This window comes from Ambystoma mexicanum, chromosome 10 (assembly GCF_040938575.1).
Source record: "Ambystoma mexicanum isolate Mex_15411 chromosome 10, UKY_AmexF1_1, whole genome shotgun sequence".
Taxonomy (NCBI): domain Eukaryota; kingdom Metazoa; phylum Chordata; class Amphibia; order Caudata; family Ambystomatidae; genus Ambystoma; species Ambystoma mexicanum.
Window position 1 is genome coordinate 524,644,968 of NC_090932.1, and position 25,817 is coordinate 524,670,784.

Consider the following 25,817-nt stretch of genomic DNA (forward strand, 5'->3'; position numbering starts at 1 on the left):
TCCCAAGATGTACCCATCTGATTAGGAAGTCCTTGAGTTTGATGTTAATAGCTTCTCTTTTCGAGAAGTTATGCTTGATGTCAACTTTTTGTAATCTGGCTTTTTTGAGATCGTGAATCACAAGATCTTGAAAGGCCTCTACACGTCCCCCATGTTGGAACAGAGGATCACATTTAGACTTAATTTTCAATTGGCTTTTATTTGGCCAATCAGTGTTGATGTTTAAAATTTCCAAATTAATATCGGTATTAGTTTCATTATGGGATTCTGTTAATTCCAACTGTGCCAGACTTAGCAAATAGTCGAGATCTTCAATGGCTAGTTCAGTTCTCCCTTGCAGGTTTTCTTTAGGTTTTTCTTTCTCAGCGGATTAATAATAAAAAATGTCTTCAATCTAATCTTCTGCATGTAATGGTTGAAATCAATTTGAGTTTCTCCATAGTCGAAAAACGAAGATGGACAGAATTTAAGGCCATATTGAAGAACTTTTATTTATTCTTCTGTTAGAGTATGATTCAAAAGATTCACAATGCTATTGTCAATGCCAGGATTGCCTAATTCGTTGACTTATTGCCAGAGAGAGTTCTTGAACTTCTGTCTCAGTCTGAACTGCGTGTCCTTTGTCCCCACATTGTTTTCCTTTTGCTCCTTGTTCCTTGGGTTTGCCCCTGCATCTGCCTATATTTTTGGGGGGATTTTTTCGGCCATCTAGACCCAACAGTCTCATTTCATCTAAAAAATAGTTTTTCGCTGACAATTTTCATTTTCACTAGTCGTTGAATCAGATTCAGAGGTGGAGGCCACTTCACTTGAGGTTGGAGTTGTTTGTTCTGGACATTTGTGCTGATGATATTTTTCCTCATGTTGTCAAAACGGCGAGCAAAGGTATATATTACTCCATATGATTATGAAAAATCTACATTTTTCACTTAAAAATTCAGTGGGGAACAAGATAACGAAGAACATATAAAGAAAAATGTGAACTTCCAGCATAAACATATATCTTCTCAGTGCCCAGAAAAAAGAGTAAAGACACAAGAGTTACTAAATCCCAATATCATACATCTCATACAATATATTAAAAAGTGTCCAAAATGTCCCATGTATAGATTGTTTATATAAGGAGCAAAAGTCGAATCCATGACAGTCCCTTTTTATTTTTTCAGAGGAACTGATTTTTATAGACAAAAACATGCTCTTCAGAGTGACTTCAGCTAACTGAATGAGAAACTCTGTCTGTGCAAATTATAGTTTGACTGTAGGAACACCCTTTATGCAACCACATATAGATGTCCTTCAAAGCCCATGCTTCAATGCATTGTTAGGCCTTGCATCCTGCATCTGCACACATCCATACCCTTAGAATGCTAAGTCGCCAGAAATAAAAGATTTCAATGAAAAGAAGAAAACTAAGTTGCATGCTGATTGGCACTATCAAGATAAAACCTCTAACATCAATGTGAGTGACACCAGGCCATGGCCTCCTTTGACCCGCATCCTCTGTTTGCCATGTGAAGAGAACCATGGTCAATGCCTGAAGAGTGGGCAAGATGGGGCCCGGGATTCATCATACTTTTGCAAATTCAAGGGCACTGGGGAATGGAACCCAGGGTGCGATTTCCCGTATACTGATCCTCCTGCAGCAGCGTGAACACATCAAAGCACCATCCAATGCGCAGATCAGCTGACTGAGGAAGTGACATAGAATAGTGGGATGCCCTTTAATCTAATGGACATGTTCTATTCTGATCATTTTGTGGATAAGCATTCACTTATCCTAGACACGAGGACATGAATGAAAAGAAAGAAGCTGCCACTGTCATCAACAGGCTTCTGTGATACAGAGTGCTGTGCCACCTCTCCGGATGCTAACTGAATAATGAAGGTTGCAAACGTATAGTGTCTGTATCTTAATTTCTATCCTACCTGCCAAGTCACCACTCAAGGCCAGGAAAGTCTTCAACAACCACCGGCTTTCACCCTGAGTCAGCATAGCATGTCCTAGCAATGCCTAGAACGTCTGTTTAGAGGCTACAAACAGCATGGTTGGCACCCTTGTCAACAGCTGCATTATCGGATGTTTACAAAAATGCAGTTATCCTTGGACAAATGCAAACCCTCCAACGATTTTGAATGCAATTCACACGTTAAAACGCCAACTCAATCTCTTCCAAAACAACCCTATTGAAAGGATATACATTCTAAACAAAGGACAGGGTATTTGTTAAAGTTCATTTTCTATTGTTATTATTTCATTCATCAGCTCAGTATCATTATGAAAATACATCTAAAAAAATGCAATAAGAAACACATTGACTCATCAAATATTAAAAGCCAACTATAAAAGAACACATATCTCACCAACCAGTGAATACATATCACACCTCATTCCTCACATCCACTTTCACCCCCATTCACGCAAACAACCATTCGTACTTGTGCAATAACCGCAATACTAATACATCTGTTCTGTAACCAGAACTTTTATCTGTATCTTAGATTTCTAATGCTGAGGCTTGTTCATTGTCTTCTAAAGTGCATGAGTGTTAATTTTAGAAATGGTATATGTTACTGAGCATTGCTTTTAACATAAATTAGTTACCACCTTTCTCTGTGCAAACCCAAGTTACAGACAACTCCTATTGGAGTAAGATGTATGGTTATGTCTATTCGAGTTTCAGGCAGCTAGACAGGTTTAAACAGTTTCCATCTAGTTCTCCTCATCAGGACATGTACATTAAAAATAAAATGTAACAATGATTAAAGTTGGTGTATATTAAATCTTGTCCAAAGCTCAACATGTACATTCTTCCAGTTTACAGATTCCAATGCTTCTGTGCGTCGGATGTGTTACTGAAGAAGCCAAATGAAACAAAAGAAAAGAGGGGAGAAAAGAAAAGCAGAGTATTTACAATCATTCTCTACAACATCCTCCCTATTCCAAAACATGTGGCATTACTTAAAAAACCTAACACTGTGCTTAGTATTGTCAATGCCCCTAAAATATTTTGAGCATCATCCAATCTGGTTTATATGACCAATACTCATAGAAAGGGAGGCTCTGTCCTCTCCTTGTAATTTTCGGAAACAGTGGTGTGACTAACCATTGCTAGTATCAAGACTCCCCAGGCACACACAAGAGTATGCTACTAAGGCCCCTCAAATAGAATTAACTCTCTGCATAAACCACTAATTACACGGCCACTAATTACATGGCCCAATGTATGTTTCTGAAATGTGAAAATGTGAATCCAAACGATTGACCCTGCTCCCATGTATAGGCTCCAAAATGCTATGAGTAAAAAATTGAGAACATCTTACCCATTGGTTTGTGGATGTACTATAAAGTAAGTATCCTAACTTTTATCACAATTCTCTTCAGATAGGGGGAATCCCCATGCCATTGTTCTATCCAGGACACAGCAGCACCTGGTACTTCCTTGATTTGGAACTCTATTTTTGTCTACAACAATAACATATATACATATTGTAAGGACGTTGTACATGTTTTCATTCTGTTACTGTAAATTTGACTGCAGTGGCTATTCTGTTGAGTACCAACCTTAATGCGTTTTCCTATTGTTTATATTGGAGCAACGCCTTGTCTTCTTCAAGGTGCCGTCACTATGCCTCGCCGAGGGTCAAAACCAGATGGCCCAGGGGGGTAGCCCGTTGTTCGCCCCAATGTGATTGGGTAAATGAGAACTCAGTCGGACTCGCTAGGCTGCTCTATCTTGAAAACAACAGGGAAGGGAGGAAGAACAGAGAGGAAATCCTTAATTTAAGTGTGGTTCTCAGTTTCAACACAACCCATTATGCCATACCCAATTTTTCTTCCCGAGCGATACCCGATCCCGCCGGCCGAAGACCGCAGCGGACGCAGGCCTCCCAGAGCGACAGGAAACCGGTTTGCTGTCATCCAGGGAGGCCCGCCAACGCAGCCACCCCGGCACACGGTCGGGACCAGGGAGAAACGGCTGACGCTAAGGTCCGAAATTCTCTCGAAAAGAGATGTGAGCTCTTTCAATCCATATGCGGTGTAACCGCTGGGCCAAAGGGGTATGATGCACCCTTACCTTACAGGATTTCCTTTGCTGTGTCTCTTCCCGGCGTTGCATGTTCTGCTCTGGCATCGCTTTGCTTGTGATAAAAGCAAAGGATGAATGGTCGCTATTTTAAATCGGCCCAACCCTGCCTCCCTACATGGTTACGCTCAGGGTTACCAGGGAGGGGCCATTGCCTCCATGACGACCACGCCTCATATTACAGATCTAGCCGCAGATGTTTTGTTAAAAAGCAAGTATGCCCCAAAGAGGAAATCCTCAACCCAGTGCATTCAGGCGCCTTTATCTGTATCGCAACCAAAAATGGGAGCGCTCCCGAAAAATGGGAACCCACCAGGAGGCTGCACCACTACTCAAAGAAAAATGCATGGATTTCACCTTGCTCGTTTTAATAAACCATAGTGGGGACCACTAAACCAATTCTTGTGATTAGTCTATAACTCCAATGTATCTAATCGAGAAACACGCATGTGATTGTAAGCTCACCAAAAAGATATAACATGCACCGAAAGGTGCATAAGATTTTGTGATCCTCACTTAAAAAGATCATAGTGAAGACTGTTGGACTGAATCTTATGGTTAATTCCATCTCTGGTTTCTAATGGAGATAGCAGGCCCGGGTCCACAAAAGAAGAAAATTAATACCTCTAAGGATCCCTTTACCGCTTCAATAAAAAAGGCCATTGAATATCCCAATTGAGGCCAACTTCATGGGTCCTGAGTCTATAGATCCATCTTTGCTCTAATTTAGTCTGTATTGCATCGAATATTGACTACTATCAGGGAACAGTTGATCTATTATCATCCACTGTATATCTTCTTCTGTGTGGTTTTCTGTTATGTAATGTTGGACCAAAGGGGCGGCCACGCATTTCGTGCAGATACGTGACCTATGTTCACTAATCTGGACGGAAACTTTCCTTGTTGTCATGCCCACATTACAGGGGCACCATATGGCATAGTTGTCAATTGAATGTACTATCTCTGAATCTGGTGGTTTTTGAGGTTAGATGACAAACACTGCACTTGCTGCATGGGTAGTAACCCATAAAACATTCTTTTTCATGGTTCCAAGTGGCTCTCAGACTGTTCTCTGAAAAATCACTCCCCACAGTTTGAGGTCTGGATTGGACCAAATGGTGCCGCAAATTCTTAGATCGTTTTAATGCAAATAAGGGTAAGCAACTAGTGCATCCGTTTTTTTCTCCCTTGGACTCAAAAGATGTTCCCTCAGTGTCCAACGAGCCCGTTTTGCTGATCTCTTAATCAATTTGCAGGGATAACCCGTTTTCAAGAGTCTAGTCCCCAGAATGTCTGCATGTTGTTCATAATCAATCAGATTCGTACAATTCTGTCGCCACCGTAGGAATTGACCATAAGGTAAATGATCCTTTTGGGAGTGCAGATGTTGACTGGAATATTCAAGCAAACTATTGCGATCGGTCTCCTTTCTGTATAGAGAGGTGAATATACATCCTTGTTTCTGTGCAATGATCAAGTCTAGGAATGGTAACTGCAGTGGATCCCAATGTCCTGTAAAGGTAAGATTGGGTTTGCACTTGTTCAACCAGGATAGAAAAGCTTTCAGTTGTTCTCCAGAGCCTGTCCAGATGAAAAATATATCATCGATAGATCGTTTCCAATTGGAAACGTAGTTGCAGAATGGATTGTTATTATAAACAAACTGGTCTTCAAATAGCACCATATAGATGTTTGCGAGACTTGGGGCGATGTATACATTAGTGTGTAGATGTCCTTACCATTCATAATGGTCTTTCTAAGATCAGCTTTCCAAACACAGACTGACAGTGAATGATGTTTAAAGGTCTCCTCTTGGTTTTGGGGCAGTAAGTGGTGTTTGAGGGTACTATCTCTCAGACCACATTTCAATTTTGTTCTCCAGGGTTATCATGCAGTATAACCTTCTAGCCAGCTGAACAGCTCAGCAGACATGTGTGAAGAGAAGGGGGTATTAGGCAGAATTATATGCAGTACCCTTTGGGAACACCACACACAATTAAGACTACACGTGGCAGCACAAATTCACCTTTGGTACAAGTCTGTACTACACAGTGAAAGTGGTAGTAATAGCTGAGCAGCCAAACTTATCTCTAGAGCAAGTGAGCAGTATCAATAGTTACACAAAGGACAGCAATTACTATGATTCAGGCAAACACCGACTCAAGGTTTCTGAGTAAAAGAATATATATTTATTTACACATCAGTTGTATAACATTTCACTAAAGTAAAGCAGTTCAGAAATCACACTCTTAATACACCAAACCACTCCCAATAGTTTCCAGACAAGTTAAGCTCACAAAATGAAGTGGGAGAAAAATGGCACTCGGGTAATTTAAACGGGAAAGAAAGAGAAAGTTAGATAGAAATTGAGCAGCACCAAAAGGTAAGTAAGCAGGGCAATCTAGAAAGAGGAACTACATTGATGGAATCAAATCGAATAGGCTTAGGGCCAAGGTCAATAGGACAAAAGTATTTTGCTCAAGATCACACAGTTCAGGCTAGTTCATGGTTAAGTCTTTGCCAAGAGTTCCGAACGAAGTAGGTTGGCAGAAAAGTTAGTTTAAAGAGTAGAGAAGGACAAGCCCTAGGATTGGAGAAATATTTCACACACTTTCACCGTGGCTGAACGAAACGAACAACCGGATTTGCACAGTACCTTTAAATGGAGAAGAAGATGTAGCTGAGGCAGACATTCCTGGTAGTTCCTGCAGGCTCACGGTTCCTGAAGGGACTGTCGGACTGACACGAAGTAGGAAGACTGGAGGGTCCTGCACTACCCAGGGAAGAAACCAGCAGCATAGCAAAACAAAGAATAAAAGGTGCACTCCTTAAAACCCAAGCAGGGTCCAAACTTCCTGGCTATCCGGCCCACTGTAGCTCTGTACAGCGAATTAGACCAGATGAGGGAGTCATGGCTTGCAGTTCAGGTTAACTGGTTGGTCCCACCGGCTCAAGGGAAGAAGATTCCTGGAGGATCTTCTCTGTCATTGGAGTTCGAGGATTCAGACCTGCAGCAGGGCTTCTCCGGGTGGTGCAGTCATGGTAGGGGTCCTCTTCCATCAGCTCCTCGTCGGTTCTTGCATTCCAGTGGCGACTCTTCCTTTCCAGACCAAGACACCTGCTTTTTATGCAGTTTTCCCCCATTCACACAGCCTGGCTTTCAATCACACAGCAGGGTGATTGTCCCGCCGGGACAGTCACCACAGCCAATCATGTCAGTGTTTGACATGGGTCTCCAAGGAGACCCTGTGCAGGGAGTCCTAAACCCCTCCCTCACATCCTGTCCCCCCAGACATACAGCTGCCTAAGGCGGGCTTCTGCGTAGAAGCCCGCGAAAAGACAGTGAACAAAGGAACCAAACCTGGTTTGGCGCGCAGAGAAAAACACAAGAAAGACATTTTCAAAAAGAAATGGTGACTAAAACCAGCTGAACAATATTAAAAACAATATGGTCAAGCGGGGTTAGTTTTGAGGCTACCAAGATAGCCTAAAACAATACCAAGGTTATTTAAGATAGCCGCAGTAGGAAAAATAGGGTAGTTACCACTGCCACCAGCCAAGTATTGATGAAAAGGGAACGAATAAGGCTCCAAGAGAAACAGACAAAAAGTGATAAGTATTAACCCTTTCCGGTACTCCATGGAAGATGGTGTGTACTGGGTCTGTGGTTTTAAAAGACTAATAAAGTCAATGGCAACTTTACATGTTCTGGGAGACAGTAGTCAGTCCCAGAAAATGGAGTCGAGTTGGGAGGTTTAAAAGATAACCCTGTGTCACTGCACTGAAGGTGCTGTGTAACACACAATAAAAAGATGATCCCTGTGGAGTAGGTGAGGCTCCAAAGTCTATGAACATAAAAAAGGTTAAACACACACAGCAAAACACATGTAAGAGTGGGAAAAAGGGCTCACACTCTTACCAGGTGAAAAAATAAATCCTAGAAATCCAGCAAAGCTGCTGAGGGACTCAGTAGGTAAGGGAAATTAGCCATTCTTCAGAATTCTCCCTAACACTCGCCCCCCCCCCCCCCAGACTAAGGGACAGGAGGATTTAATCCACTCCTGGATGAATCTCTACCTCTAGTTGGTTAAAAACATTCTAGAGAGACCATCAACATTTTGGTGGTGACATTCTTTATTTGTAGACTATATGACCTACACACCTGTTGACGTACATCACTCTTTTTTTAATGTATAGGGGATCTGATCTAACAGTCCCTCAGAAGTTGTAACAACTCGTGAACCTATAATAGGCTTTTTCAAGGAGTCCTTAGAAAGGAATTCCTTAGATCTAGAGGGGCCTCCATGGTTCCTCACCACCTCTCTCACAAGAGCAGGTTGGGTCTCAGGTATCTGGGTTGGAGGGGATGTGGTCAAGCAAGGCACATGCTGCCACTTCCTCTGAGATCTGTCCTTGCCTATGGTGGAAGTTTCTCTCCTAACATTAGGATTTATATTGGAGTCTTCAGTAGAAGCTCCAATAGTCTTAAGGTTTTTAGCCTTAGACCTATGTTTCCTGGTTGTCCACCAGCTTTGAGAATTACCAGTTCTCACAGGCCTAGAGAGGGGTTCAATTTGTCTATCCACCTCTTCCTCAGAAGCAGGGGGAATCAAAGACTTCACAATTGGATGGGCAATGATCGAGCTTGATTGGGGCTCCCATTTCCCTACTATACTAGCCTTAGATTTGCCTGGGTTAGAGGTCAACTTACTAACACCAGGGCTGGCAGTGGGGTTCTCTGCAGAGGTTCCCACAGGCTCAGATTGGTCTCTTAAGGTTGCCTCTCTAGCCAATCTGGTTTGGTTCTGTTTCTCCTTATGGGGAGGCCTGGGGGTACTGGATACTACTCCTAGTGTGTTTAGATCATTCCCCAGCAGGACTCTCCCAGGCACCTCACTCTGGACACTGACAGGAATCCTCACTGACATATTATTACACTGAATGAGAGCTGGTAGAATTGGAACCGGGCCTCCAGAAAATTTAGTGGGACCTTTGGGCGCCTTAGCAACATCCTCAGGCCTGAAAAAGCTTACATCCACTACTGTTCTGCTGGCCCCAGTGTCTCTCCTGGCAGGAGTATCCTGGCCATTGACAAGAACACTGTCCATATAATACCCTCTAGAGTTTTCTGGAATGGAGTTGTACACATCCATATTCTGTTTCTTACCCAGACCCATGGGCTCTAAGGACACAGTTGCCTGAAGACCCAAGGGGGCTATAGCAAATTGTTCAAAGTGGGCACTTGCTATTTGTACTTCTTCCTCGGGGAAGAAGGCTAAGGAGGCAGTGCTGATCCCTGCTGGTTTACCCTTGCACCTGGGATCTCCTTTGATATGTTCAGTTGACCCAGAAACATAGCATTTTCCAAATGCTCTCTGGAAGGGGGCTTCTGCTGACCTCCCTCTGGTTGGACACCAGAGGATTCACTAGCCATATTTTGTTTCCCATGTGGCTTACCCTGGTTATGTTTGTGGGCCCCTTCTGGATGGGAGGTATGAGATTTCTCCTGGTTATCTTTCTTTTGCTACTTTCCCTCATCCTTATTCTGAGTTGCCCCAGAATCCTTGTGAGTAGCCCTGTTGGCAACCCACGAGTCGGCAGCCTTAGCTAACTTCTTTGGATCCATCTCCTTATAATCAGCCAAGTGCTGTCTGAGCTCAGGGGAGCAGGCATCATAAATTGACTCCAACATAACAAGAGTTCTCATACCTTCATAAGTATTCACTCTGTAACCCTTAAGCCAACCATCTAAGTTTTTCAAACATTCACATACACAGGTAGCCCCAGGGGTACCATCATGCTTTTTGAGGGTCCTAAAACTCTTAAGGTACTGGGAAGGGGTCTTCCCAAATCCAGCAATTAAAGCTAGCTGCACACACTCATAATCCATCCTATCCACCTCCCCCAACTCCATTACAACATCAGATGCAACAGTGGGTAGCCTAGAGAAGAGCCAGGGAAGCAACTTATTCCCTGTGAGACTTTGAATCCCATGTTTATATTCAAACATTGCCAACCAATCCAAAATATCAAGCTTAACCTCATACATACCCACAATTTCTTTAAGCATACAGGGTCTCTTAGGACTGGAAGACCTAGAAGACTCTGGGAGAGAAGTATTTTCAAGAGATAACCTTTTTATTTCTAGTTCATGATTCAACTCCATTTCTCTGAGCTTAAGTTCTTGGTGCTTTTGTTCAGTTTGAGCATTTAAATGTTTGAATTCCAGTTCAAGCCTCATTTTCTCTAGAGCAATGAATTCAGGACTGAGTGTAGGACCTGTTGGGGTCCCAGTGGGCAAAGGTTGAGGTTGCTGAGCAGGTAAGGGAGCAGTGAGGCCTACATTAGGAGACACATGTACTTCCTCTAACTCATCAATAATAGACACATTATCATCCTCATTATTTTCCACATTTGCTGAAGAGTCAGGCATTTCAGACCCACTCGGCAGACTTTGTTTTTTTTAAACAATCCACAGTGTAACTAAGGAGGGTCTCCTGACTGTAGCTTTCCATTTTAGTGAGGTTAGCCTTGTGGTTAGTTGATCCAAGGTAATAGCAGCACTCTAAGTGTAATCACTATACTTGATCCTCACCGCTGTACACCAGTGTGAGGCAGAATTATATGCAGTACCCTTTGCAAACACCCCACACAATTGGGACTACAAGTGGCAGCACAAATTCACCTTTGGTACAAGCTTGTACTACACAGTAAAAGTGGTAGCAATGGCTGAGCAGCTAGACTTATCTCAAGAGCAAGTGAGCAGTATCAATAGTTACACAAAGGACAGCAATTACCATGATTCAGGCAAACACTCACTCAAGGTTTCTGAGTAAAAGAAAGAGGAGCTACAGTGATAGAATCAAATCAAATATGCTTAGGGCCAAAGTCAATAGGACAAAAGTCTTTTGCTCAATATCACACAGTTCAGGGTAGTTTGCAGTTAAGTCTTTGCCATGAGTTCTGGACGAAGTTCATCAGCAAAAAAGTTAGTTTAAAGAGTAGAGAAGGACAAGCCCTCGAATCGGAGAAAGATTTTACACACTTTCACTTCGGCTGAACGAAACGAACAACAGGATTTGAACAGTACCTTTAAATGGAGAAGAAGCTGTAGCTGAGGCAAATGTTCCTTGTAGTTCCTGCAGGCTCACGGTTCCTGAAGCGACTGACAGACTGACACGAAGTACGAAGACTGGAGGGTCCTGCACTACCCAGGGAAGAAACCAACAGCAGAGCAAAACAACGAATAAAAGGTGCTCTCCTTAAAACCCAAGCACAGTCCGACCTTCCTGGCTAGCTGGTCCACTGTAGCTCTGTACAGTGAATTCGACCAGAGGAGGGAGTCCTGGCTTGCAGTTTGGGCGAACTTGTTGGTCCCACCAGCTCAAGGGAAGAAGATTCCTGGAGGATCTTCTCTGTCGTTGAAGTTCGAGGATTGCAGCAGGGCTTCACCGAGCGGTTCAGTCATGGTAGGGGTCCTCTTCTGTCAGCTCCTCGTAGGTTCTTGCGTTCCAGTGGCGACTCTGCCTTTCCAGACCCATACACCTGTTTTTTATGCAGTTTTCCCCCATTCACACAGCCTGGCTGTCAATCGCACAGCAGGATGGTTGTCACGCCGGGGCTGTCACCACAGCCAACCATGTCAGAGTGCGACATGGGTCTCTGAGGAGACCCTGTGCAGGGAATCCTAAACCCCTCCCTCACATCCTGTCCCCCCCCAGACATAATGGCGCCTAAGGAGGGCTTCTGCGTAGAAGCCCGAGAAAAGACAGTGAACAAAGGAACCAAACCTAGTTTGGCGCGCAGAGAAAAACACAAGAAAGACATTTTCAAAAAGAAATGGCGACTAAATCCAGCCGGAACAATATTAAAAACAATATGGTCAAGCGGCTTTAAGTTCGAGGCTACCAAGATAGCCTAAAACAATACCAAGGTTATTTAAGATAACCGCGGTAGGAAAAATAGGGTAGTTACCACTGCCACCAGCCAAGTCTTGATGAAAAGGGAGCGAAACAAGGCTCCAAGAGAAACAGACAAAAAGGGATTAACCCTTTCCAGTACTCCATGGAAGATGGTGTGTACTGGGTCTGTGGTTTTAAAAGACTAATAAAGTCAATGCAACTTTACATGTTCTGGGAGACAGTAGTCAGTCCCAGAAAATGGAGTCTGAGTTGGGAGGTCTAAAAGACAACCCGTTATCACTGCACTGAAGGTGCTGTGTAACACACAATAAAAAGATAATGCCTGTGGAGTAGGTGAGGCTCCACAGTCTATAAACATAAAAAAGGTTAAAGACACACAGCAAAACACATGTAAAAGTGGGAAAAAAGGGCTCACACTCTTACCAGGTGACGAAAACAAATCCTAGATATCCAGCAAAGCTGCTGAGGGATTCAGTAGCTAAGGGAAATTAGCCATTCTTGAGAATTCTCCCTAACAGGGGGCACATGAAAAACACTGTCATGATCTTGTGTCACATGGACTGAGAGTGCGAGGTAGCTCTGACTGTCCTAGAGCACTTTAACCTTCAGCGTTTTCACAGGACCTAAGGCTCAAGTGCCCATTAGAGAATCAGCTGACAGTGAACTGTATATGAAAAGTGCAATTTGCTGTTTTTGTAACTTTCAATGTTATACAGTCTACTCTAACAAGACTCTTTGGTAATGGCAAATATTTTATACATATATATATATAAAATATTGGGAACCTGCAAACGCTTCGGCTACTAAGCAGCCTTTACCCCTCCAACATCGTGGTGACTTCTGTGCCTGAATCCAATACAACTGTGTTGGACAATGAAGGTTTTTGGAAATAAAGCACTGAGACAGTAATGCTTGAGTGATTGTTGAAAGAAACTGCCTGTTGTCAATGACTGTAAGAGAAATGCTAACCACACATGCACCACAGAATGTGAGAACGCGGAAAAGGAAGGCTTCTTTTCTGTATTCCCTATTCTGCTTTACTGATTTCAAGAAACAAACCTTTCAGTGAATACAATTTCAAACAGAGGGAATCACAACAATTAATTTAGAGAGCTCAAGTGCTGTAGCCACAGAAATGAGATCATTGGGAGTTTATAAAAAAATGTGCCACGCCGTGTTTTTCACGCTATTCTTTGCCATGCCGTTGAGGTTGGCATCGACCCAAAAGATCGTATCTAGAGTGTTGAAGATACAGTTTTGCTGCATTCAGTATAGGTATAAAATTCTGAATCTGAAAATACTGAGGTAGGTGAGTGGGAGTTGCAGGGGTGTCCCAATATTTATTTTTGGGTTCAGGAGCTGCAAGAGTGTACACCACATACAAGAAACAATGCGAGGGACATCATTGTTTTTTTTAAATAGCTAGAATTGCAAAATGTGTCAGAGTGGGCATCAGTATTTTGCAATTCAAGCTTTTTGTCTATGTTCTTTTAACGTACATCTGTTGAGGCTAAGCACCAACACGCACTCGCCACTTGCTTTTACATTCCATTTCATTTACAAATGTTGTGTTAAAGATTTATATTGCAAAATGTATTAGTCTAATATATTTTAAACCAATCGATGTATTTTCTTTTTTTCATATAAGCGGGCTGCTGACACCCCACATGACCCTGTGATGTGCGTGCATGCATGCAGTTCAGGGGAAGAATGACTCAAACACGAGGAGGATGGACCAGGAGCCAGTAGTTGTGATTCTTGCAAGTCACAGTATTGCATAACAGTTATGAGTAAATCCAGGAAGACCCTTTTCAAACCCTAGAGCAGAGGTCACCAAACATACCGAAAAATAAACATTTTCCTAAATTATATTATTTAATGGTGCGCTTTTAAGTTATTTTCCGTGTTCAGGATCCGAACCCTGGTCGTCCCAAATGCGGGCAGAGAGCTTTGCTGCTGTGCCACTTGGAGCTGCTTGTAAATCCACTGACAGATGTCAGTATCAAGTTCTGCTTCTGCAGGCCGCTTGTAGTACCACAGTTGGCCTTGTGCGCCCCCACGACACTGTCTTGCTTAAGCAAGCTGCTCTTGTTTGCCAGAGATGTTGGAGGGGCTGGGGCAGGATCAGGATCATTGGGACCACATAATGAAAATATCACAGTAGCACTGCCGCTCGCCTGGAAATGTTCAAAATAATATTTATAAAATGGTGCAATTTCCTTCATGTGGCTTCTTTCTAAATTCCACACTGTACATTTCCAATTTAAATCACTTCCATGACACAGGTACACCCACTTTTAGTACATTAAGCGATCCATAGACACGCTGTACAGTAGAAGCCTACCAGGGTAGCTCAGCAGGTTGACAGACCGATGCTGAGATGTTATATATTCAAAACTACAGGTTGTTAATTGTATGACTTTTTGCAATGCCTTATAAAGAAAAAATTACTATACAATGTGTTTGCCAGGGTATGGGTTGGGCTGGTTGCTTACTTATATCCAGGGCTGAGGTGGGGATATTTCTGCTCCTGTAGTGAAAATCAAAAGTTGGCACCCATGAACCCACAGTTTAATTTCCTAAAAACTGCTGTCAGCATGACAGAAGCATTTATTTGTGATTAACCAGTTTGACAAGCATATAACATCTTCATATATATAACTTGTGCTAAAACACAGAGGGGCACACAAATAATGATGTTATTTATATAGCGCCTTAATCCAAAGCGCTTTACAGAGCACATATTTACATGCAATATCGCCCAACCAAAATTGGTACTCATTTATCGACCTCAGAAGGATGAAAGGCTGAGTTGGCCTTGCCAGGATTTGAACCTGCAATCTGCAGATCACGCTCAGATCGCAGCAGCAAGTGCTCAACCCGCTGAGCTATCTTACCGGCAAATAGCGGAGTATGTGTGGTGTCTGACAAAAATAAAATGTCAAAGAAAACTTGTGAACGCAGGCAGCATTTTTCAATTAGGAAATAACTTTTTGTTTTTATTTAAATTTTTTTGGAAGTGTGAAATGCACATTTGGAAAACAATAGTGTGCCTAGCATGTAGAAAGCCTGCATAAAATGCAAAGGAAGGGGCACAAAAATTACAAGATATTTGTGTGGTAGTCCAACAAATATCTGCCTTTTTGAGACAGCTACTAATAAATAATAATGCAACAAAGACGTTTTTGAAGTTCTTAATATATCCGTGAAGGCATATGTTAGTCCATCTGTTTATAGAGGGGAAATAATCGAGCCAAAAAAATATTGGTAAAAATTCTGAGGTTTATAAATATCCCCACCCGGATATCGCACGCTAGTAGCTCCCCACTGTTGGCCTCTGCTACAAGTAGCTCTTGCTAACGTAAAGGTTGGAGACCCCTGCCCTAGAGCTTCCAATTGTCCGATGTACTTAACGTTCAAAAACTAAAAGACCAAGAAGCAAAATGCTCATATCCGAGAAAGCACCAAGGACGGCCATGTTCTAAATGAGTTAGGCAAATATATTTCTGACCCTTCAATATACTTCCTAGGTCCACTGAATGCTCCTGGGATTTGTTTTAATGTCCGGGATCAGGATTCCTTAGAGAAAGTGATAGTGACTGTTCAGATAAAGACATGAACACACCCACACAATTGACACGGTTATGGTACGCTTTATAGATCTCTCAAAGTATGCCACAATAAACTACCCACCTTTGTTTGCTAATCCACCTGTTGAAATGAATCAAATGAGAGGTTTAGCATAAAAACGCACTGCTTACAGAGCTCTCGGGATCGAAGAATAGGTGCCCTCTGCTTTTGCATAATAACCCCAATCTCAATGGCATATTCCCTAAAACCTAGGTTTCCGTTTTCAGAGACGAATTCTTAAAAGAAGTGACAGCATATGTGCACATTTTGCAGAGGGCACAAAAGCAGAATATTAGACAGGCATTTCAAACAAATATTTATCCAAGGGCCGGGAGAATTCAAGACCACATACTAGCCACTAAAATCAAATCTCATTTAGACCATCTCAATTCCGAACAGAGGAGGTCATAACTCACTGAACAAACAATACAATCTCATTATTATTATTGGTGATTCATAAAGAACTTCATGCAAGGCTCCTCCTGGTGCTAAAGGCTCAATTGGGAATCAAAGCCATGTTGCACTGGAATCGTCCTGTTCCCAAGGTGAGTGCATTGCCCCTAAATTATCCTCCCAGCCTGCTGACAATATTTCCCCAGTGAGAAAACTGCTCAAGGTAAAACCAACAGAGAGGCCAAAACCAAGAGAAGAAAGATGAAGACAATCACAGGAAAGCTCTCTGGCGTGAGATATATGTTCCCCGAGAGATCCTGGAGGCATACCTGCTATGTTCAATCCATCGTGTTCATCCAGTATAAATGTTCCCCAAGAGATCCTGGAGGCATACCTGCTATGTTCAATCCATCGTGTTCATCCAGTATATATGTTCCCCAAGAGATCCTGGAGGCATACCTGCTATGTTCAATCCATCGTGTTCATCCAGTATATATGTCCCCCAAGAGATCCTGGAGGCATACCTGCTATGTTCAATCCATCGTGTTCATCCAGTATATATGTCCCCCAAGAGATCCTGAAGGCATACCTGCTATGTTCAATCCATCGTGTTCATCCAGTATATATGTTCCCCAAGAGATCCTGGAGGCATACCTGCTATGTTCAATCCATCGTGTTCATCCAGTATATATGTCCCCCAAGAGATCCTGGAGGCATACCTGCTATGTTCAATCCATCGTGTTCATCCAGTATATATGTCCCCCAAGAGATCCTGGAGGCATACCTGCTATGTTCAATCCATCGTGTTCATCCAGTATACACGTCCCCCAAGAGATCCTGGAGGCATACCTGCTATGTTCAATCCATCGTGTTCATCCAGTATATATGTCCCCCAAGAGATCCTGGAGGCATACCTGCTATGTTCAATCCATCATGTCAATCCCTAACATCAGAACCATGAGTTCTGCGGGCAGAACCAGATTAAAATCTGGAGTTTTGTGCTCAGCCTGAACAATTGTATTTTATAAAATCAGAATATCATATATTTAGAGATCCAGCTTGCCTCAGAGAGAACAGTCATCAAATGTATGTCCCCACTCTGGGTGTGTACCATCAACTGACTGCAAAGAAAGGATTCAGGTTTCAGACCAGTAATGAACGTGAATAACTGAATAACCACATGTTTTGAATACACTTCAAAATGGAGGGGCGTCATGTGATCACAGACATTATTCTAATGAACAAATGAAAGGCAAACATACATCTGAGAGACACTTTTATCACAATGTTATCACGGCCTCGCCTCCATCTTTACATAGAGCATATCTGGAACAGAATACAATGGCAGTTAATTTCACTTACTTCCCCTCTTTCCTCAGCACAGTGGTGCTTCCCCAAACTCTTTGAATCACTTTTTTCAGGGCTCAAGATATAAGTACAGTCACTTACTGCAACAGCATGTTCTTTCTAGAACAAAATCCACCCTCAATAAGCAAAAAATGTATATATTGCCAAATCTGAATTGCAGAAACTGGAATAGGTCATACATTCGAAGAAATGCCATACTGTCTAAAAATCCAATTTTGGGATGTCTTCCACAACTGAATGCAATCCTGCATTCTCCTCCCAAACCCTCCTTCCACAATAAATCCATAAAAAGTTGAGCCATTTTATTTCAATTTTATTGAGCATTCATAAGGCGCTTTATACAACAGAATTGTGTTTCAGAGTGCCATTCAAACTAGGAATTGTTATTCTCGCAAATTACTTGCAATGGTTTTAGCCTTTGTCCAAGCAGTGTTCCTGCTCTACTTAGTGCTACAAACACCCAAAGTTCTCAACCCTTTCAGTAGGTTTATTGTACTCAGATCACACATATCTGCCTGTCCAAAGGTAGCAGAGAAGAACTCATTTGGTGGCTCAGTCATATGAGTGCTTGGGAGGGCAGTGCCATCTGTAGCAGCCAACTGAATCTCATCATAGAGTCAAAGCCAGTTGGCTTGGCTGGGGAGCAAACGCAAGCCCACATACAGAGGGGGAGTGGGGCATGCTTAAATTTCAAAAGCACCTCTTTAAATAGAATACTTGTAAACTCTCATTTGGCGCTTTCGCTCTACAGATCGTCATTAAGGAGAGAGTGCATTTCTGTGCGCTTTTGCAAAGGACAACACCTCAAAAGTCTGCTGCATAAGTGTTCTCGAGAGAAGAAAATCGAAGCCACTATTCCAAAGTGCAAAAGATGTTGGCACTTCTGTTTATACAAGACCATATCTGTGTAAACATAACAGGTTCCAAGACTCTCCAACATAGTAATAGACTGTACTTCCTGTCACCTTTAGGACAAAAGGAAATTAATGCTACACAATAAATATTTCATCCCTCTCTCATCTCTAAGTGTTAGGATGAAAGTCCTAAACTGTGACTCACAGCGAAGCCCCTTTCATTTTAGTTTTTTACCTCATGATTAATTAGCCCCTTTTCCCAAGTGAGTTCCCTTTCATGGTCTCCCTGGTGATGTGACTCAGTGTGTCTTTCCATGCCCCAAAGGTACTCTACTGTGTTTTCCTTGACTCACTGACTGGTGGCCACGTTGTTATCTTTTTCAAAGTCTGCACCCATCTGCAGGGATTCTGTAATCAGGGAACAAAGGCTTGCTCCCTTCAGGCCCCTAAAAGTGGCAACCTAGCTTAAAGGTCCAGAGAGATTCCGTAACGTGGAAATGTTTACCCAGTAAGCATGGAAACTAGTCTGTGCCATCTATGGTCATGGCCTTCCCGAGTCTCCAGGTCGGGAGTTGGGGCCAGCCATCAGCATATATCTGACTAGATGAAAAAATGGGTGCCTGAATCGCTGACTGTTGCGTGAAGAAGCAATAGAACGGTTGAATGTTGAAACCTTTGCTGATTGAGTAGCCACTAAATGTTTGAATGGTGAGGTCTTCCTGATTGGAAGCTGGATGTGACTCCATCTCCCAACCTCATAAAACAATATGGCCATGTACGCCGTACCTTTGTCAAAGGCTGGGACCCTTCCAGAAGAAACTGAAAGAACTAACCCAAGGAGTATGATCGATCCGCTCCTGCACTCCATAACAAGACATGCAAAGTACTGCTGGAAACTGCACACTCCGGACCACACTCCAGGAACCACACAGGTGCTCTTTTCACTTGTCTCAGCGGCCATAGTTGAGTCACTCACCTTTTGGTCTCTGGATCTTATTTGAACGGCACTTGCTAGCCACGTAATTATCTTACCTCATGTCTGGGACTGCAAGTCTACTGCAACGGACTGGCCGTAGATGGTTTCTAAAACCCACGATTGCCCAAGCATCATCTTACTTGCTTTAGAACCACTGGGCCTTTCTGCACTGCTTTGTCCACCATGACAGCAACCTCAGCAGGGGGGTCTGAGGGGGGAGGCTGCACAGTTACCCTGCGCCAGGTTCTACTTTATTCACCCCAGCGAGGTCGTCCATGGTCCTTGCATCATCCTACGGGGCCTGCATACCCTGAAAACTCACAGCTGGGCTGTTATTTTTACCCCACTGTTTTCCTCCAAATAGAGGCTAGCTGCTGGGCTTTGCTCAAATTAACTGTATTGGGTCCATAGAAAAGCATTGGGCATGAGCTAAGCACACATGAAACTTGTGCTGACCCTAGTTTGATAGCTCCTTTTTGCAACAAGCACCAGCTTTCTCTGCGTTGACTGACACGGATGTTCACTCCAATTCTAAAATCCCCACCCACAAACATTGCAAACTGTATTTCTGAACTGTTTTCTGAACATTTAGTAACTCCGATGGAAGTCATTGCCTCAACGGATTCTATCCTAAAAAGCTACACACCTGTAATATATTGATAAGACATGTACTGTGTGTACATTCTCTAATGTGCATTATTGCATGTTACCGTATACATTATCTCCGCTCTGCTCTACTCGCGAGAGTATAGCCATGACTGCATTGCTATGTTTACCCCTCAGAGAGTTAGGCAATATATGGGGAGGCCCTGCAACCAAGGTGTGGATTGACCTTGCTGAACCCTAAACATAGGGCCTAGGAAACTCATTTGAATAGTAGGGTGCCACTAATGTTGAGTCTTTCCTTTTCCTGCCTAAACCATGAACTTTCCTGATTCCAGTTCCCTAAGTCATATATTTTAAACCCTCTTCTCTTGGACTGGTCTAATCTGACAGGTATGCATTTACACTGTTCTCTTTGATTCACAGAGCTTCATAAGCACCAGATACAATCTTTGCAGGTACTTGGAATTCCGGTATGGCCATCCCAAGTATGTTTCCTGTGTTTCCTAGAATTAACAATACACTTTCTAAACCTGAATGGGCATTGCTTTCTGATGGATCTGTTGGACTATCTTCAAAATGTCCTTGCTCAAACCCTACTCGCTTGAATGGCTTAAACAACTTAATTACTTCCTGGGTTCACCATATCTTTAGGCAGACACAGGGGGTCATTATGAGTGAGGCGGTAAGGGGTTAACGGCGCCGGTAAAGGTGCCGGTTCCATCAACCCCTTACCGCCTCATTACGAGTCTGCTTGTGGGAACCCGCTAAAGACGCCTGGTTTTAGCGGGTCCCGTGAGCAGACCAGGGTGCTAACAATGGGCCCATTATTAACGGGCCTGTTGTTAGCACCCTCCCCATTCCCATTGAGCCCTATGGGGGCTCCAATGGGGATGGGTTCCTTGAATGAGGCATTATCGGGCCCTACAAGGTCGGAATGGCCCGGTAATTCCTCGTTCACGGAACCCGGACCCAGCATGGCTACCTCCTAACTCGTAATGACCCCCACAGTCTTTTCAATGTGACTCCTAAGCACATTCATCTCAATAATACTATATTCCAGTTTAGGAGGGTTGGGTTCACTAATGCATAGATATCGACATCAATCCATTATCAGACTCTGCATACATGCAGTAGCTTTCCTCATATTCAGAGGGATATGCTTCCAGACATCAATCCATTGATGTATGCTTCCAGACATCAATCCATTATCAGATTCTGCATACATGGCGACCAACCCGCGGCTTCCACTGCGCGACTCTGCATTCCCTCCCGGGCTGCTCCTGACATACGCAGAGGGAGGATTTCATTGATGAACGGCCCTCCTCGCTGGCCACGAGGCGGGCCTTTGGGGACACAGCCGCCCCCACACATGGACCTGGCCGGGTTGTTCTTGATGGGCCCGGGCAGCCACTGCCACGCTGCCCAGGCCACTAATGTCTCTGGGGCCCATCGGTCTGTCCCCCAGGTGGGCCCACATAGCAGCTTGGCCCACCTGCACAGTCTCTGTGAGGGATCCCTGCTGTGCCACCTAATGCTTTTCAAGGGAATAAGGCCCCAGGGGGCCGCTCGAGGCAGCAAGCCCCCCAGTTAAATCTTTTTCTTTTCTCTCCCTCTCTTCAACTGTCCTTTTCAACTGTCTTGTTTTTGAAATCCTCCTGGATTCCTTCTCTCACCTGCCCAGCCTATTCTTGGGCAGGGCAGTTCTTTTCTATTCTGTCTTTTTACTTTACTTTCCACATTCCATCCAGCCCCATGGTGGGCTGGATGGTTTGTTCCAACACTTACATAAATAAACACATACACACAGCACATTTAATAAAGGCTTTATTACCCCGGTGTCTGTTTTCTGTGTTCCCCAGAAGGCCAGCACGTAGCCCAACTAGCCGGGCCCCTTGGGGCCACGGGCTTCCATTACTCCCACGGAAATTCCCATCCCTGGGAATGCCAACCACAGCGACGCTAGGGGCGTCGCTATGAAGCCACCCCACTCACCCGGGCCCTCAAAGGCCTAGTCCATCTCAGCAGTGCCTCCAATGTAGCCCCTGTTCCTGGCCTGGTTGAGCAGAGAATTATAAATACTCTGGGCCAGATACTGACTCACTGACACCACCCCACCATCTCAGACCAGCTACCCTGGTGGAGCGCTGACCAACCTGCAAATAAAAAGGGTTAACACAGGAGATGGTCCACACCCCGAGTTCCTTGATAATTAACAGACACAGACACCAGAGTGAATTTTTATAGAGACCCACAACGGGGTCCCTCTTTGTTAAGCATGCCCTTATTAGATCCTAGGATTTCCATGGTAGGTGCTCCATCTAAGCGGGGCCAGCTACGTCAGCTCACTCTTCCTTGGAGCTTGCTACAACCAATCGCCTTCCTAAACTCAGGTACCACCCCACATGGAGAGTGACACCAGAGGATGGCCTCTGTGGATGGTCCCATCTTGCAAGGAGGTCTTTGGCAGGCCGCCAACCTATGCTACCACCTCACACCAGGGAGCCTCCCCTCTACCCCCAATTAATACACATGGCCATCTACATAATATCCTATCTATCCTTACTTAGCAGTTACCCTACTTAACATTCCCCTAATACTCCAACTCTAACTCTCTATTTCCCCCTACTTAACATTTACCGAACATAACATGAATCCCATATACACATGACTACTCATACATATATACATAGACTCACAACATATACACAACATAAAACACTTATAACAATGGGTTAACTGCTGCAGACAGCCACCCCTTCACAGTACCTTTAGGTATGTCCAATGGGCAGGGCTGCTCCCGATGACACTGGCTGAACTGGGCCCTGCCCCAGAGATGACGGGTGGGCCTGGCCCCCTCCTTTTATTCCAGGGTGGCCCCGTCCACCACATGGAACAACTGCACATACTGCATTCTTTTTATTGTCCTGGGCGGCACCCTATGCTCCCGCGACCCGCAGGGTTTATATATTATTTAGGCTGGGCCCATTGGCTGGGGGGGCCCACCCAACATCACTGCCGCGGCCTGCAGTATTTATATTAGTTTACGGTAGGCCCCGTTGGCTGAGGGTCACATCCAACCTCACCGCTGTGACCCGTGGCCTTCTTTAAGTTCGTGGGTGGGCCCCGTTGGCTGGGGCGCTCACCCGAACTCACCACACAACCTGGGCACCATTATTAGAGCCGGCGGCGTCCCTCTTGCTAGAGGGACGCCGCAGGACTCATTGCAGGCATAAGCAGCCAGGGAGGATTTCATTGATGAATGGCCGCCTCGCTGGCCACGAGGCAAGCCTTTGGGGGCATAGCCGGGCAGCACAGTCGAGCCACCCTCCACATGCGGTCCTTGCCGGGTTGTTCTTGACAGACCCGGGCAGCCACCGCCACTCTGCCTGGTCCATGAAATGTCTCTGGGGCCCGTCCCATCTGGCCCCCAGGCGTGCCAACAGGCGCCACGGCCCAGGGGTGGCCAAGCCACTCGGTCCCCCTGCACAGTCTCTGTGGGGGATCCCTATTGCACTGCCCAGTGCTTTTCAATGGATTAAGGCCCAGGGGGGTGCTCGAGGCAGCGACCCCCCAGGTAAGACATTTTCTTTTTTTCTCCCTCTCTTCAACTGTCCTTTTCAACTGTCTTTATTTTTAAATCCTCCTGGATTCTTTCTCTCCCCTGCCCAGCCTATTCTTGGGCAGGGGAGTTCTTTTTTATTCTGTCTTTTTACTTTACTTTCCGCATTCCATGCAGCCCAATGGTGGGCTGGATGGTTTGTCCCAACACTTACATAAATAAACACGCACACACACAACACATTTATTAAAGGCTTTATTACCCCGTTGTCTGTGTCTTTCTTTTCTGTGCTCCCCCAGAAGGTCAACACGTAGCCCAACTAGCCGGGCCCCTTGCGGTCACGGGCTACACATATGCTTCCAGACATTGATCCATTATCGGATTCTGTACACATGCAGTAGCTTTCCTCGTTTTCAGAGGGATATGCTTCGAGAAATATCACTGCTTTTGGAACTACAACTTCTACAGGCCATGTCTTGCTTTAAAGGGAAAATACATTTTTGAAAGCTTTACAATCGACTCAATTGAAGGTTCTCATAAAGCCTAATTTCTCATACTTATATGTATTTTGTGCTGAATGTTATTACCTCTCTCCCTTTTAATGACGATATGACCTACAAACCCCTTTCAACAAAACTAGCTATCCTTCTCTGCCTCCCTTTTCAGGACAGCATTAGGCTTCAAAGCTTTGGGCCATGAAAATCCAATTTATATGCATACAGGGTGTATTTTTATCTTACTAAACTCGTCAAACAATGGCGCCTTTTAATTCTTAGTCGGAACAATACAAGACTTTGTGTTGTTCGCAGTCCTAAGTATTTCAGGTTAAGAGCAACCCAACTGAGACCCTGTAAAGCATCCTGACTGCTCACCTAATCCTTTTCAGGAAATATTTTAATGAAACCTCTAACATTGCCAGGTGGGGCGAAATTGCCACCTTTGGCGCCCATTTAGTGAGAGGAAGAAGGACCTCAAAATCCCCTTCTGTGGTGGCAGGCTGGAGGATGTCAGGAAGGCAGATGATTGGCCCTACAGATCTACTTGCAAAACTTTCTACAAGAAACAGTAGCTCTTGCTGCACAAACCTGGATAACATGATGCTGATATGTCATGGACGTCATGTGTGGGTAGCTAGGGACCCTGGCCCTGCACTCACAGTGGCCCCCCTCTCACTGCCTCGATGATATCGGGCCTACTGGCCCAGATTTAGATGTCAAAATGTAATTCATTGGTCACAAAAAACACTCTTTGCCTGAAATACCACACACTGTGAGTTTGATCAGTCCCATTCACTTTTTAAAATCATGACTGCTTGTAAAGCGGGGGATGCTACAACAAGCAATTCCTGAAGGTGTGTATGCTTTGACCATTTGCATAAGGGAATTGCACATTTTCTACAATACCATTTGCAATTGCATCTTCAGAAATAATATTGTGGGGATAGCTGTATTCCAATGTATACGGTATGTATGTGCGCCTGTTTGTAACTCTAGGTTTGTAGTTTGCTTAAGTGTGGTGTTTTATATTAAATGTGCGACACTTCGTTGTAAACTATGCAAAGCAGTTATTTGTATGTACTTTTACACATGTAGGAAATTCACTTTTTTATGCTGTATGTAACAATGAATGTGGCTAGCTCAGCAAATTACCACTGGTTATTGTGTTCCTCCTGCATTCCAACACAATAAATCATAATTGTTTTACCTAACAAGTTTCAATAAAGATTTCTTTTTATGTTTTCAGATTTAGAATGTTTTTTGGGTCTTCACATAACCACTTTATTAAACACAAACAACTCTTTGGTTAAAAATTAAAGACAGTATTCTCCTACTGAGATCATCAAAAGTGATTCAGATAAGTTTGCACTTTAAAATGAACAAACACGCTGAATCAAGTCTCTAGCATTTCAGGCCTTACTTGGGATAATCTTAATTCATTTATATATTTATATGCAGGGAAGAACAATGCTCTTTTCATTGCAAAAGAAAGTACAACAGATAAGATATCAGATTTGACGGGAAGCAGTGGGCTTCTTAAAATGGATGGCATTGGTCATTGAGTCTGTGCTTGATACAGCACATGGGCATGTGAGGTTGACTATGAAGGACATATGAGGCTTAACTTGGAAAATGATTGCACCATAAGGTAGATGACATTGAATCGAGCATTTTGAAGCAGTGTCTACAATACAAGACAGTATTTAGCATAGTATAGGTATACCTGGAATCTGAGGCTTCAACAGATATAAGACAGCAGTGACTTGCCATAGGAGGCAGCACTGACATAAAAAGGCAATGGTGCGAGCCTATGATGCTTCTCTTGGATGTGCTCCCAGCATATCATGACTGTACCCAATTGCATAATGGAACAGCACTGTAGTTAATATATGGTTGAAAACTACAATAGCCCTTGTCCTCTTTAACA

At 43.8% G+C, this 25,817-nt stretch overlaps 1 protein-coding gene across 4 annotated transcripts in view; it reads right to left on the bottom strand.

Annotated features, from left to right (window-relative positions):
* Nucleotides 1-25,817, bottom strand: part of TM4SF19 (transmembrane 4 L six family member 19) — a 280,038-nt gene that overhangs the window by 210,388 nt on the left and 43,833 nt on the right. The gene's annotated exons all lie outside the window — the stretch shown is intronic.